Raw genomic sequence first — 14,376 nt, forward strand, 5'->3', positions numbered from 1 at the left:
AAAACAAAGAGTAAAAGAAGAAACTAAAAATAAATTCAGTGACTGAACCCAAAGTTCTTCAAAAAATTATGGACTTTGCTAGAATAAACATCCACTAAATTCAAGCAAGCAATGGATGCATTAATAATAGCTTTACATAGAACAAAATGAGGTGGAAAAAAAATTAAGGCAAAAAAAAGACCGAATAGCTCAGATGCACCATAACATTGATTTGTGCAAAAGAATCCTCATATGGGCAAAACATCACCAAGGAAAGAAGAAGAAGAAGAAGCAGAAGAAAATAGCTCATATGTAACAAAATAGCTAATTGGGGAAAAAAAAGTCTTCATTACGGATTATTCTGGATTTCAAACTCTAAAACCCACAATAGAGAGATGGCTTGATTGAGGTGCTGGAATTGCAATGGTTGCAGAGGATGTCGAATGGCAACAAATGCTAGCAGATAGAGTCATTGAACTTTTCTTGAACTTTGCAATTCCTCCTTGACTTGGGCTAATTTTGAATGGCAGTAAATGCTCAGATGACCATTTATAAAGCAAACCCTAATGGTCTCCTTCAATCTTCTCTCTTTGTACCTCTCTCTGTCTCAACTTTTCTTCGATATGCTCTTCCTGTTTCCCTCAATCTTCTCTCTTTGTACCCTTTCTCAGCCTTCTCTCTCTAAAGTGCTGGGGCTTTTTCTAATCCTAACCCTAATGTTCTCCTTCCATCTTCTCTTTGTACCTCTCTCTCTAGAGGGTTCTTTCCATCCCTAGCGATTAACCTCTATGTACCTCTCTCTAAAAGGTTTTGCGATGAACCTGATGGAGAGATAATCGTCCAAGAGGATAGAGAAAGAATTTGGTAAGAGGTTCTGATGATAGAGAGAGAAACATCTAAGAAGATAGAGAGAGAATTTGGAGGGAAATTGAAATGGCAACTTGAGCTTTCCGTTTACCAGTTTCCCGTCTCTCCTTTCTTTTTAAAATATCCACCATCCATTTTATTAGACGGTGAAGAACGTTACAACCGTAACTGTTGCAATAGGGTTGTAACTTTATTAAAACTTTTCCCTACTTAAAATTAAGAAAATCAAAATCATGGAAATAAGACTTATTTTTCCATGATTTCGTTTCCACACTAAAACTTGTTTTTTTTTGCATTTCTAAGGCCCATGGATTTCACTCATTGGCTCCCTCGACCCAAAACATAGGGAGCATTTGGTAGGTATGAAAATTTTAGAAAGAGAAAATACCTAATTTTTTTAAAGAGAGAAACTATCTCAAAATTTTTAGAAAGAGAAACTATCTCAAAATTTTAGAGAGAAAAAATATGTTAAAATTTTAGAGAGAGAAAGTACCAAATTATTTAAAGAGATGAACTAACTCAAAATTTTAGAGAGAGAAACTATCTCAAATTTTAATTTTTAGAAAGAGAAAATATGTTAAAATATTAGAGAGAGAAAGTATGTTAAAAGTTTAGAGAGAGAAAGTACCAAATGTTTTAAAGAGATAAACTATCTCAAAATTTTTGAAAGAGAAACTATTTCAAATTTTAAGTTTTAGAAAGAAACTATCATATTTTAGAGAGAGAAACTTCATGTAAATTTTTAGAGAGAAACTATTTCAAAACTTTTAAACAGAAAAACAATCTCATATTTTAACTTTTAGAGAGAGAAAGAATGTTAAAGTTTTAGAGAAAAAGTATTATTAAAATTGTAGAGACGGAGTATTCTTAAACTTTTTGAGATAAATTATGATAAATTCTAGAAAGAGAAACTGGCAAAAAAAAGTTTAGAGAGAAATATCTTGTTTTTTAGAGAGAGAAATATCTTGAATTTTGAGTTTTAGAACGAATCTATCTCGAATTTGGAATTTTGGAGAGAAAATATATTAAAATTTTAAAGCTAAAAATTATATCAAATTTTAGAGAGAGAAACTACCTAAAAATATTTAGAGATAGAAACTATCTCAAAATTTTTGGAGAGAGACACTATCGCAAAATTTATGTTTTAGAGAGAAAGTATTTTAAAATTTTAGAAAGATAAACTATATCAAATTTTAAATAGAGAAAGTACATGAAAATTTTAGAGAGAGTATCTCAAATTTTAAACTTTAGAGAGAAAAAGTATATCAAATTTTAGAGATACACTGTATCAAATTTTTAATAGAGAAACTATTTCAAAACTTTAGAGAGAGAAACTATCTCCAACTTGAAGTTTTAGGAGAGAGCATCTTAAAATTTAATAGAGTAACTATATCAAATTTTAGAAAGATAGTACATAAAAAAATTTAGAAAAAGAAACTATCGCAAAATTTTTAGAGAGAAATTGTCTCAAATTTTAGCTTTTAGAAAGATAGTACCTTAAAATTTGAGAGAACTATATCATAATTTCGAGACTGAAACTACTTAAAAATATTTAGAGAGAGAAACTATCTCAAAATTATTGAAGAAGGGAACTATTTCAAGTTTTAAGTTTTAGAGAAAGAGTATCTTAAAATTTTAGAAAGAGAAACTATATTAAATTTTAGAGAGAATAAAGCACCTAAAAATTTTAGAGAGAAAAATTATCTCAAAAATTTTAGATAGACAATTTCAAATTTTAAATTTTGGATAGAAAGTATATTAAATTTTAGAGAATGAAACCATATCAAATTTTGGAGAGAGAAACTACCTCAAAAATTTTATAGATACACTATCCAAAATTTTAAGTTTTAGAGAGAGAAAGCACATAAAAATTTTAGAGAGAGAAATTATATCAAGTTTTGTTACTAAACAATGGACATGGAAGTGATTGCAAGGAATCTATGAATTTTGTATAGTTTATCCAACCAAGAGAATTGAAGAATCCAAGACAAAAATCCTTGGTATTGAAAATTCATAGATTTCTTTAAAATTTCAAATATCTAATATTCCTAATTTTTTTCCTATCTAAACGAGCCCTAAGTGATTTTGACCATTGCTTTCATAACGCGTGACATCATAAATAGTTTATTGCATACTGAAGGGGTGGCAATGGGCCGGATGCGCTGACCAGGTCCCTAAAAGAATAGGGTTTAGTGGCCCAAGGGCCGGCCCTGCAGGGAGTAGGGCCCGTGCCAGCGCTGACCTGGCCTGGCCCACGTGTCTCCTCTTGACTGCTTCTATTTCAAATTTGGCCTCCCCTCTTTTTATTGTAAAGTTAACTTGATACTTGTGATATCATTGTGAAAACTGGATTAGAAAACGTGAAAAAACAGATTTCCCACCCATATCTCAAGATTCACCCCTCGAATTCAACGTCGAGGACTAGGCAAGGTTAGATAAGGGTATATTATCGAACAGATGGAGGTGGTCGATTTCTCTCTTACACTTGTGGTGGTCTTTGTTTTGCGAAAACGGTGAATAATGGAAAAAATGGTGCAAAATGCTTGGAAATATTATAGAAATTTATTTTGTTTATTTTTAATATACTATAATTATTCTTTTAGATAATTTGATAATATTTTTCATTATTTTTCTAATGAGTATTTTTCTAAAAGTAATTTGCTTACCCCGGATAATTGGGATAAAGCTCAAATGATGGTAATGAAGATGGAAGGTCCAGCTAATACACTACGAAAAAGACCTAAAACGTTTTTCATGCCTTAAAACCTTTTTTTTTATTTTCATAATCATACATCTAGAAATGATCAATTGGACATGTTGGAGCATTTTTTCGGTATATATTTAAGGTGAAAGTTGACAACTTATATAAACTGAGTTTCGGTGCATCTGAAAAGCCTAGTCAAAACTTGAATGAAGTACCCTAAGATATCACACTGCAAGTTGGCCGGGCAGCCCGTATATTATAATGGTCCCAAGGTGGCTTGGTAGGCTTTTGTGATATGATAACAGGGCAGGTCAAGCCAAACTCAGCACGGTCAGTAGTTTAAAAGTGTTGCTTTTCTTATTTCTTTGGTAGGCAGTCCATATTTTAATAATCCACCTGTGTTTTGAGAGGAAGAATATTTGTGTGTTTCATTCATGTTTATTATAGCCAGGGGACCTTCAAACTACCGATCAAAACCCCTTTCTTTATGTCATACCTGCAGGCTACGTGAGATGTACAGAACCTCTTTACCGACAGAGCAAATTATGAACGACTCATAAGTCATGCATGGACTTGTGCTACTCTGGGAAATTCCGCTTCGCCTAGTTGGCTAGATCTTTAGAGAAAACTATATGAGGGAGTACCTTTGACCTTGACTGACCTTCATATAGGAGGGGCGAGGCTAATGCAGCATAAGCATTAGGGGCGGTGGCAAATGGATTCCATCGAACCGCCGGTCCGATGGGTCAACTTCACTTGAGTCCAGGCTTGGACCCGGATATTGGATTGCCATTGTTTGGGTATATTTTGTGTCAAAAGAACCGACATGGCATCAACCAGGATGATGGAATATGGAGCACAAGACCAAGCAATATTGTGGTCATCCTATCCCGGAAATATGGGATCAAAACCCATGGACACCGGGACCGGATTAACCAACAAACTCAAAATGTAGGGAATATGGGGAAATCCAAACAATGATGATTGTCAATTGTGAAAAGCATAGGGTTGACCAGTCAAACAGACAAATGATACATGTACAACTGAACTGCCAAAACCTGTGAATACCATAAAAAAGGTCTCAGAATGAAACCAAATCATGAGGATCCTTAGAATATATGAAATGGGACCTCATGAGCAAAAATCATGTATTTGGGACGATGCCGTGACATTGAAATATCACATGAGTGCTCAATAAGGAAGATGAGCCAAACCCCGATGAAATGAGCTCAGCGGGTCATCAAAACTGGTTGAAGTTTAATCTAAGATGCCCCTAAGATACTTTCCAAAAATTTAGGGCATTCCAATATTGGATACTCAAGATATGGGTTTCCGAAGTTAGAAGCCACTGAGTCGGGCACTATTCATATGGTTGGTGACCCAAAAGTGGCTCAATTTATAGAGTTACCCCCAACAAACGATGTCCGATGGAGCCAAATCTTGGTGGGATGATGGATTAGCCCCAAAAAACCTTATGTTCCAAATTTCAAGGCAACCTAATGTCAATTGATACCATTTGTGAATGAATTGTATTATTAAAAATACATTGTTGGTGACTTCCTAGGGCACCGCTAGTGCCCATTCACACACCATTGGTGACTGTTTCCAGACCCAAAACTAGCCACAGACAAAATGACCTTTGGCGACTCTTTAGACCATATATCCCCCAAAGCCCATGTTGAAATGAGCTGAAATTTAAACTGATCCATCCTCACTCAATATATATATCTATATATATATATATATATATATATATATATATATATAAGAAAATGCTGAGATTAACCCATTAGCTCATATGAACCCAATGGCCTAGATTGAATCTTGGGCTGATCAGACGACAGTCACGACCTCATTTTGTATTTTAATTTTAATTTTTTTTCTACAAATCCAAATAATTTGAAACTTTAGGCGTGAATTCTTCTCATCAAAACGCACCTAATAAAAATATTTGAAAAATAATTCACAAAAAAAAATTTGACTAAAATACCCCCAAAACGTTTCGGGGGTATTTTGATCAAATTATTTTTTGTGAATTATTTTTCAAATATTTTTATTAGATACTATTATTTTTGAAAAATACACACTTAAAATTTCGAATTATTTGGTTTCGTAGAAAAAAAATTAAAATTAAAATACGAAATGAAATCGTGACCGTCAAATTGGCCCTTGGGCTCATATATATATATATATATATATATATATATATATATATATATATACGCCTAAGATCTACCCTATGACTTTTGCTAGAATTACTGTACGTATTTCTAGAAGTTACAGAAGATATTGAAAAATTACAGAGTTAGCAGTTATTAATTTTTGTAAGATAGTGACATAATATAAAAACACGAAGATAATAATGAAAATAGGAAGCATAGAAATATCAAATATAATCCACGAAGTATGAGTATACTCTTGGATTTTGAATGTAAATACAAATTTAAATTGCATCACTATTTATTACAGAACTGATTACAAAATGACTTACTGGTTACAGATACAAAGACTTGCAAACTTTCGCCATTCGTAAGGATAATAAGAAGGTAAATCAGAAAGATGGCAATCACACATGTATAATAAACAAAGTCAGAGGGACGTTACCGACTTTAACTGATGTATAAAAGGTTGAAGATAGAGAAAGCTTAATTGAGAAAGAAAGCTATCTGAGGGAAAAGAAGAGAAGAGAACTGAGAAGAGAAGAGAACTATTGAGAACTATTTGAGAAGAACTTTGGTTGCTGCTGCTGCTGGTGGTCTTTCCTTGAAAAATGCTCTGCCTTTTTTGCTTGAATGAAGAGGTATTTATAGAGGGCTGTGTCTCAGACGAGTGGCTGAAATCAGTAGCTTGCTGATGAAGGAAAGTGTGGGATTGGTGGAAGGAAGTTGTGGTCGAAAATGGATAGCTTGCTGGAGAAGGATTCTTCAGGATAAGAAGATAGTACGAAGAGGGGACATGTCATGTCGATGAGGGAGACGTGGCGAGCTCTGGTATGCTGGTGGCTGATGAAGTGATGGAGGAATCTTGCATAGTGGAGATTCGTGCGATCGTCGGTAGGTAAGTATCGTTTGTGCGGGAGAAGAAGGAAAGGGAGCCGTTGATATGCGCTGATGTGACCCCAAATTGGTCACATCGGTGAGGAGCATCTTTGCGAAGGGGCGATGTTGCTTTATGATTTGTCCTTTATGCAACGTGGATTTGTCTTTATATGCAAAGGGAATCTTTCCTGTACAATGACGTGTCTCTATTTTGTCTTATTTGGAAAAGGGAATATTTTATCTTTCTTTATGCTGTAGCAGTCATATCGGTGCTGAAGAAGGGAATCGAACCGTTGGGTCGGGTCATTCAGTCTGTAGGCCTCTGGCTGAAATCATCCAATAGGGGATTTCCTGATTGGACTGTTTCTTCTGAAGTTGCTGGCATAGTTGTATCGGGAGCAAAAACATGGAGTAGTGTTTGCTCTATTTCGTCAAAAGTAGCATTGGGATGTGATTGTTTCAGCTTTTTGAAGTAGGCTGAAAATGTAGGAAAACTGACTGTATTATTTGACACTGGATTGAAGGTTGCAGGTTGTGGAGGCATCCGTTTCAAAGGTAGTGTGGCAGGATTGGTACTGAAAATGTCCCACCATTTGACTTTCAAGGTTTTGCCTAATTGGGGAATATACTCATAGTTGTTAGCATTATTTTCAGAAATGGAGTATTCCCATTTGAGAATCCAAGGGATTTGATATATTGCCATGAAGTAGAGATGGTAATCATCTAGGTTAGTGCAAGTATTATGTTGAGCAAATTTTGTTTGTAGACTCTGAAATGCATCAGGCAATATTTGGGTTTGAGATCCCCATAACAAAAACCAATGGCGAAACCAACTAGGGAATCTTTCTAGGACAGGGAGTTTGAATTGGATATACCAGGAATGAGTATTATTTGGATTTTGGTAGGCAAATACTTTATGCCATGCTTTAATGTATTCAGAATATTTATAAGATTTATATTGGAATTCTGGATTTAATAACCCTTTTCCCTGGAGGGGATTACATCCCCAATCCTCGTAAGAAAGCAATTTTTTGATTTGGAATTTCGAGTATGCGTATAATTTAGTAGTACCTTGGTAAAAGTGAACAATTGAAGCTGAACCAGTTTCCATGAGAATGGCTTCATACCATTCACGGGTTTTAATGCCATAAGATGGATTCAAGTGATTTGCAAGGTAAAGGGGAGCTATTTTATATGGGTCGAGTTGTGCATGAGCATCAGAAATGGTTATATCTGGTAAGAAAGCAGTATCTATGTAAATGGATTTGGCAGAGGTTGAGGTTTGTTTATGTGGGTATGATGCCGGGGAAAACGCCGGACTTGGAGTAGATAATGGACTCTGTGGAGGAGTCTGTATTAAGTATTCTAGTACGTTCGAGGATCGAAGGGGTGACATGGGTGTCAGGTTAAGAGAGGAATGGGTGGGCATAAGAGGCCCATACCTATTACTTGGGACTAAATCCATTAGATGTTTTCCTTTGGGATCTGGAGATTGAGGATTCATATTGATATTTGTATTGATATTCTTATTTGAGAGAAAGAGTTGCAAACCGTAGGAGGAAAAACCGTAAGATGAGATGGTATCGTCCTTAGGTTGTAGTATATGGTCCCCCCTGCAAAAATTCACGGGTTAAGAAGTCAGGCAGAGAATTAGAAGAACCGTGAAGATGTTCAATAGAGAAATCAAAAGCAGATAAAATAGCTTGCCATCGGGCAAATATTTGCTTTGACACAAGATTTTGGATATCCTTGTGCAGAATGTCTTTGACTGCCTTACAATCAGTGCGAATTAAAAAATGTTGATTTAGAATATCAGTTTGAAAATTGCAAACACAATGAATAATGGCTAGCAATTCTTTTTTGACAGTAAAGTAATTCTTTTGGGTAGGATTCCAAGCTTTAAAAGTAAAACGTATTAATTGTTCTTTAGAATCAATTGATTGTTTTAATATACCTCCTAATCCTATTTCAGAAGCATCGCATTCAATGATTTTAAAAGCTGTTGGATCAGATAAATTTAAACATGGAAGTTCTTTGGCTCTGAGTTTAAGTTTTTCTACAGCCAAAGTATGAATATTAGTCCAGGGTGGAGGATTCTTTTTTAACCGTTCATATAACTGTTTAGCATTTAAAGCTAGATTTTGGTAAAAATCACTTATATAATTTAGACATCCTAAAAATCGTTGCAATTCAATTTTATCTAGAATTTTATCAAGGAATTTGTCAGCAAAGAGAATTGATCTATCAATTGGAATAATTGTTCCTTGATTGATATTATGTCCTAGGAATCTTATTTTTGTTTGGAACAGATTTATCTTTTTAGCAGAAACAACTAATCCAGCTGTTTTTACTGTGTAAATAAAAGTATGAAGATGTTTAAAATGTTGTTCTATTGATTCAGAAAAGACTAAAACATCATCAATATAAACAATCATGAATTTGTAAAAGGGATTAAAGATATCATTCATTATTTTTTGAAATTCAGATGGAGCATTTTTAAGACCGAAAGGCATAACGTTCCATTCATATTGTCCAAAGGGAACATTGAAAGTTGTTTTATATTTATCTTCTTCTTTTATTTGGATTTGCCAAAAACCAGATTTTAAATCGAATTTGGAGAAAATTACAGCATGTCATAATCTATCAAGTAAGTCTTTTTTATTTGGAATGGGATATCGAATCCATTTTAAGACTTTATTAAGAGGTTTATAATTAATGACTAATCGGTGAACTCCTCGTTCCTGCTCAGCATTTTTATTCACATAAAAAGCAGAACAACTCCAAGGAGATGAACTAGGACGTATTAATTTCTTTTGGAGTAAATCGTTTATTTCTAGCTGACATGTTTGCAATAATTCTGTATTCATCTGGATTGGTCTAGCTTTTGTTGGTATCTTTGTTTCACTAAAACTTGGTTCATATGGTAATCCAACAATATGTTGTTTTCTATGCCAAAACGCATTGGGTAATTCATTGCATATCTCTTTTTCAATAAAATGTTTGAGTTGTTGTATTTTTTGTATTATCTCATGAGTTTAGAGCTTTTCTCTGATAAGTTTATGTTTGATTTCAAGTTGTAAAGATCCTAAGAAATTTTCTTTGTATTTCATATTCTGTTTAACAGTATTAATTTCTTTAATTTTTGGTTTATCAAGAAATTCAAATCTAATAGGAGTACCATGAGTATTTGTTTCAATACCTGTATGAGAAACTGTAACTGGGTATAGCAAAGTAAGAAAAGGTACGCCAAGGATCACAGCTTGACTGAGTCCTTTGACCATTATGAATGGAGTTGGAAAACAATGTTCTTCCGTACAAATTTTAGCATTTGACAATTTGTATTTGATGAATAGTCTACTACCATCAGCAGTATTGAGGATTTGAGTGGTTTTATCAAAATATTTTGTAGGGACTAATCCCTCATTAAGGCAGTTCAGATCAGCACCTGAATCGACCAATGCTAAGGATTGGAATTCATATTCATCATTTATTACTATGGTTATTAATACAAACCATTTTTGTGTTATTACTCTATTTAAAACATTTACCGAATGCCTATTTGATGATTCGCCCTGATCCATTTGATCTAAATAATCATTGGGATGATATGATTTGAGTAAATGATTAAATTCTACTATGTCTTCTTCAGTATGTAGTTCGGAGGTATTATCATGAAGTTCGAGGATTTGAATCCTTGTTTTTAATTGGGATAATTCTATTTTTACTGTATTGACTTCAGCTTTGAAGTCAGCAATAGTAGGTTCCTTTTGGGTGGCTTCATGTTGACTGATTCGTTTCATAATATCAGAGAAATTATAATTATCAGGAGGTTTAACTAATGGTGTATGTTTTGTTTTTGTTTTAGTTAAATTGATAAACTGAGTAATTATTTCTCTTTTTTCATTAGGATCAGGTATTTTCTCTATTAAATCTAAGATAAGATTGTCCTCTTTTGTTAATGTATGAATATCAGAGGATGTAATGGGACATTGACATATTTCGTTTTTTGTATCCGAACTATCAAACCAATAGAATTCGTCATTATGTATTGTTCCTATAAAAGAAGTATCACTACTGGAAGAAGTAGTGTCTGATTCTGAACTATCGGATAAATCATATAATTGAATAATATCATAGATTTTATTTTTGATGGATTCGTCTAATGTAATAGAGTCTAATTTTTGCTTAACTTTGCATTGACTTTTATAATGGCCTACTTTGCCACATTTATAACAAACAGGTAATTTCTTCTTATTTTGAGATGATTTAGAAACAAAACGTTTTGTAAATTTCTTATATTTTTTCTGCTTGGTTGGAAAAGACTTATATGTTTTGTCTGGTTTATTTCGATGTTTTTTCTTTTTATATACTTTATGGATTTTATGCGGTTTTGTTTTATCTATATGACCTTGGTCCATATGATAGCCAAATTGTTGGCAAAAATCTCCTAATTCTTTTTTGCCACTTAGATTCTGTTTATCAAGTTGTTTTTTGAGTTTCAGATCTGTACATAGGGCTAGGCCTTCAGCACAGATTTCTGAGGATAATTCTCGTAGTTTATATTGGGAATAATTTATTACACCACTATTCTTATTTTTTAGACGTTCTTTGACCTTTTCAGCAAATAGGTAAGGTAGTCCGGCTACGAACTTTTCTTTCCAGTGGTCAAGATGACTATCTTCCCGTATAAGTAGTCGGGAGAAAAAGACGTCTTTATACCATTTATAGTGTGATAGTGTAGGACATCGTAAATTAGATAAAAGATCAGCAGTTCTTGCTGCAAGTATCGAAGTATTTCCTATAAAATGAAGAGCAATTGTATATATTAAAGAGTTGATAGCATCACTTTCAGAATATACCATATCCTGGTTATGTTCATTTTTTGCTGTCCATTGTCGAGTATTAGTTAATATTTGTTGTTTTGTTTGTTCATTAAGATAGGAATCCCACCATCCTTTAAGCCATCCGGTGAATCCTGAGACTATAGCTTTTGCTATTTCTTGGTCATGACTACCAGCCATTTTACATGCCGAAGCATACATAGTCATGTGTTTCATTGTATCCAATATTCTGTGATCAGAAATTCCATCTATATTCCAATCTATAATTGTTCGACCTGGGCATGTAGAAGTATGACTTGTTAGGTCTTCTTCTAATTGGATATCAACTGGGGTTGGTCTTTTATAATATGGTCGGGCATTTATGGGTTGCCAGTTTTTACTATAATTGATACGATTTATATTATCAGGAGTAAGTTGTATTTCAGAAAATGCTTCTTGCATATTTTGTATTGTATTGGCAATGGGTGGTTCTACAACTTCATTGGTTTGGAAAAGTATCTCTTCTTGTAGAGTCATAGTATCATGTTCAGGAATTTTCTCTTTTCCTTTATCATTTGTTGACAAAATGATTGTTGGTTTAGGATCTTTTATTTCTAGTTTAGATAATTTTGAAATTAATTGGCCCATAAGGGTTGTATTATCATTATCGATATGAAATTTGTCTTTATTTAATTCAGGAGGTGGTTTGAAAAACAATTGTTTTTTCTCTTTGTGAGTGGGAGGTTATAATAGATTTTCTAATCTATTTGTTTGTTGTCTTAGTGTATGAAGACAAAGGTTTGTATAATTATTTTGTTCGATTATGTGTGGAAGTAATTCCACTCGGGCTATATTTGCATTATTGAGTTTATATGGTGTGGCTACTGTTTCATATACAACTATTTGGGTTAATGAAGATTCTACAGTTTGTTCTGGAGTTTTTGGAGTTGGTACTGTAGTAGCAACTCCTTGGATTTTCAGGCTTTGCTCAGGAGGATGTATAGATTTGATAGTAGTCCCTTCTGTGGTATTAAATACTGTATATTGAGTTTCTAACGTATTTATTTCAAAGTTAAGAATAGGAATATTGTGCTGGTTTAAGGTGTCCCTTAACCAGTCAAAAAAGCATTTCCCTTTATTTCCTTTTTGTCTCCATTTATTGAATTGTGAGTGAAATAATTCTACTAGTCTAGGTTAAAATTCTTTCACATACCATTCTCTAATATTTTTATTTTCTGGAGATAAAAAATCTTTGATAATATCATCTCGGGTGAATGTTTCTTCAAGCTGTAATACGTGAACGAATTCTGCCTCAGCAGGTTCTTCTTCAGCTTTTCTATATTGGGGTATAATGATATTATCAGATGCTCGCAAAAGTCCATCAATCTGTGGTTTTGGTGTTGATGGAATACTTATTATAGGAGGAATTCTAGTATAAGTAGTAATGGATTTTCTTGGGGGTTCTGGATTTCAAAAAGAATGATTACTTGAAGTTTCTGAGATGGATGCATTATCCATAATTCTGTTATTTGTAGTAAATTGTATTTCAATATTTCCGTCTGTATATTCAATAATCTTGTCTGGAATATTTTGAATAGGATTTTGTGATGGTTGGTTTTCATTATGGATAGCCCATGTTTGGGGTAGAACAATATCTGACCATGATATTGTTTTTGGTATAATTGTATTTGATTTTTCCATAGTAGTTTGAAAAAATATTGTTTGTCCCCTAGTATCCATTTGGAGTACATTTGGACATAGAGTAGTCATTACTTTATAATATATCCGATATACAATAGCAATATTTTGCGAACCTGTTACCATATCAAATCCTTGTGTTTTAAGGTTTAAGGATAAAAAATTTAGTATATTTGGATCTGTTACTGATACAGAATAATTTGGAAAACAGTCGAAATATATTGGTCCACTACATAAACTAGATTCGACCATTCCTAATAGAGAATCTGAAAATCTATTATGCCTAGTATCTTGTAGACAGACTAAGATAGAATTATTTAATCCTAAGCGAGTTAAAGGTTTGACTGCTATTTGTATTAATCCTATATGTAAATATTTATAATTTCTATTTTTATGAACTTGTAATATTTTTTGAGATAATAGCTGAAAATCTTCCTGATTACTAGTAACAGAGAGAGTTTCTTCTACTGTTTTTATGGCATATCCGATTTTGAAGTCAAATGCACCTTTTTTGCAAATATCTGATATTGGAACCTTTGGTATGTTCCAATTCTGTATTTGGTTTTCAATATCATTAATAATAATTTCTTCTTTGTTCTTAATCCTTAAAGTTCTATTAGTTTTACTAGTTGTGGTATCTGTCAGATTCTTAATAAATTTCTCCATTATTAGGTTGCGGATAATGACAACTCAGGACGACCAAAAGTCCAGCGTTTTCCCTAAGCGGCTCTTCCTCGGCCTTGGCGGTACTTTGCATAAGACCTTTTCGTCTCGTGCCTTAACTCTCGGACCAACTTTCTTTAATGGATTAATTTATTAAGTTTCTTAAGATAGCAGAACTTGTAACACTATGAGATCTCTCAAACAGGGTTGGCTCTGATACCATTTTACGCCTAAGATCTACCCTATGACTTTTGCTAGAATTACTGTACGTATTTCTAGAAGTTACAGAAGATATTGAAAAATTACAGAGTTAGCAGTTATTAATTTTTGTAAGGTAGTGACATAATATAAAAACACGAAGATAATAATGAAAATAGGAAGCACAGAAATATCAAATATAATCCACGAAGTATGAGTATACTCTTGGATTTTGAATGTAAATACAAATTTAAATTGCATCACTATTTATTACAGAACTGATTACAAAATGACTTACTGGTTACAGATACAAAGACTTGCAAACTTTCGCCATTCGTAACGATAATAAGAAGGTAAATCAGAAAAATGACAATCACACATGTATAATAAACAAAGTAAGAGGGACGTT

The sequence above is a fragment of the Amborella trichopoda genome, chromosome 2 (genome assembly GCF_054954075.1).
Source record: "Amborella trichopoda isolate Santa Cruz 75 chromosome 2, AtrichopodaSantaCruz75HAP2 v2.0, whole genome shotgun sequence".
Classification (NCBI taxonomy): domain Eukaryota; kingdom Viridiplantae; phylum Streptophyta; class Magnoliopsida; order Amborellales; family Amborellaceae; genus Amborella; species Amborella trichopoda.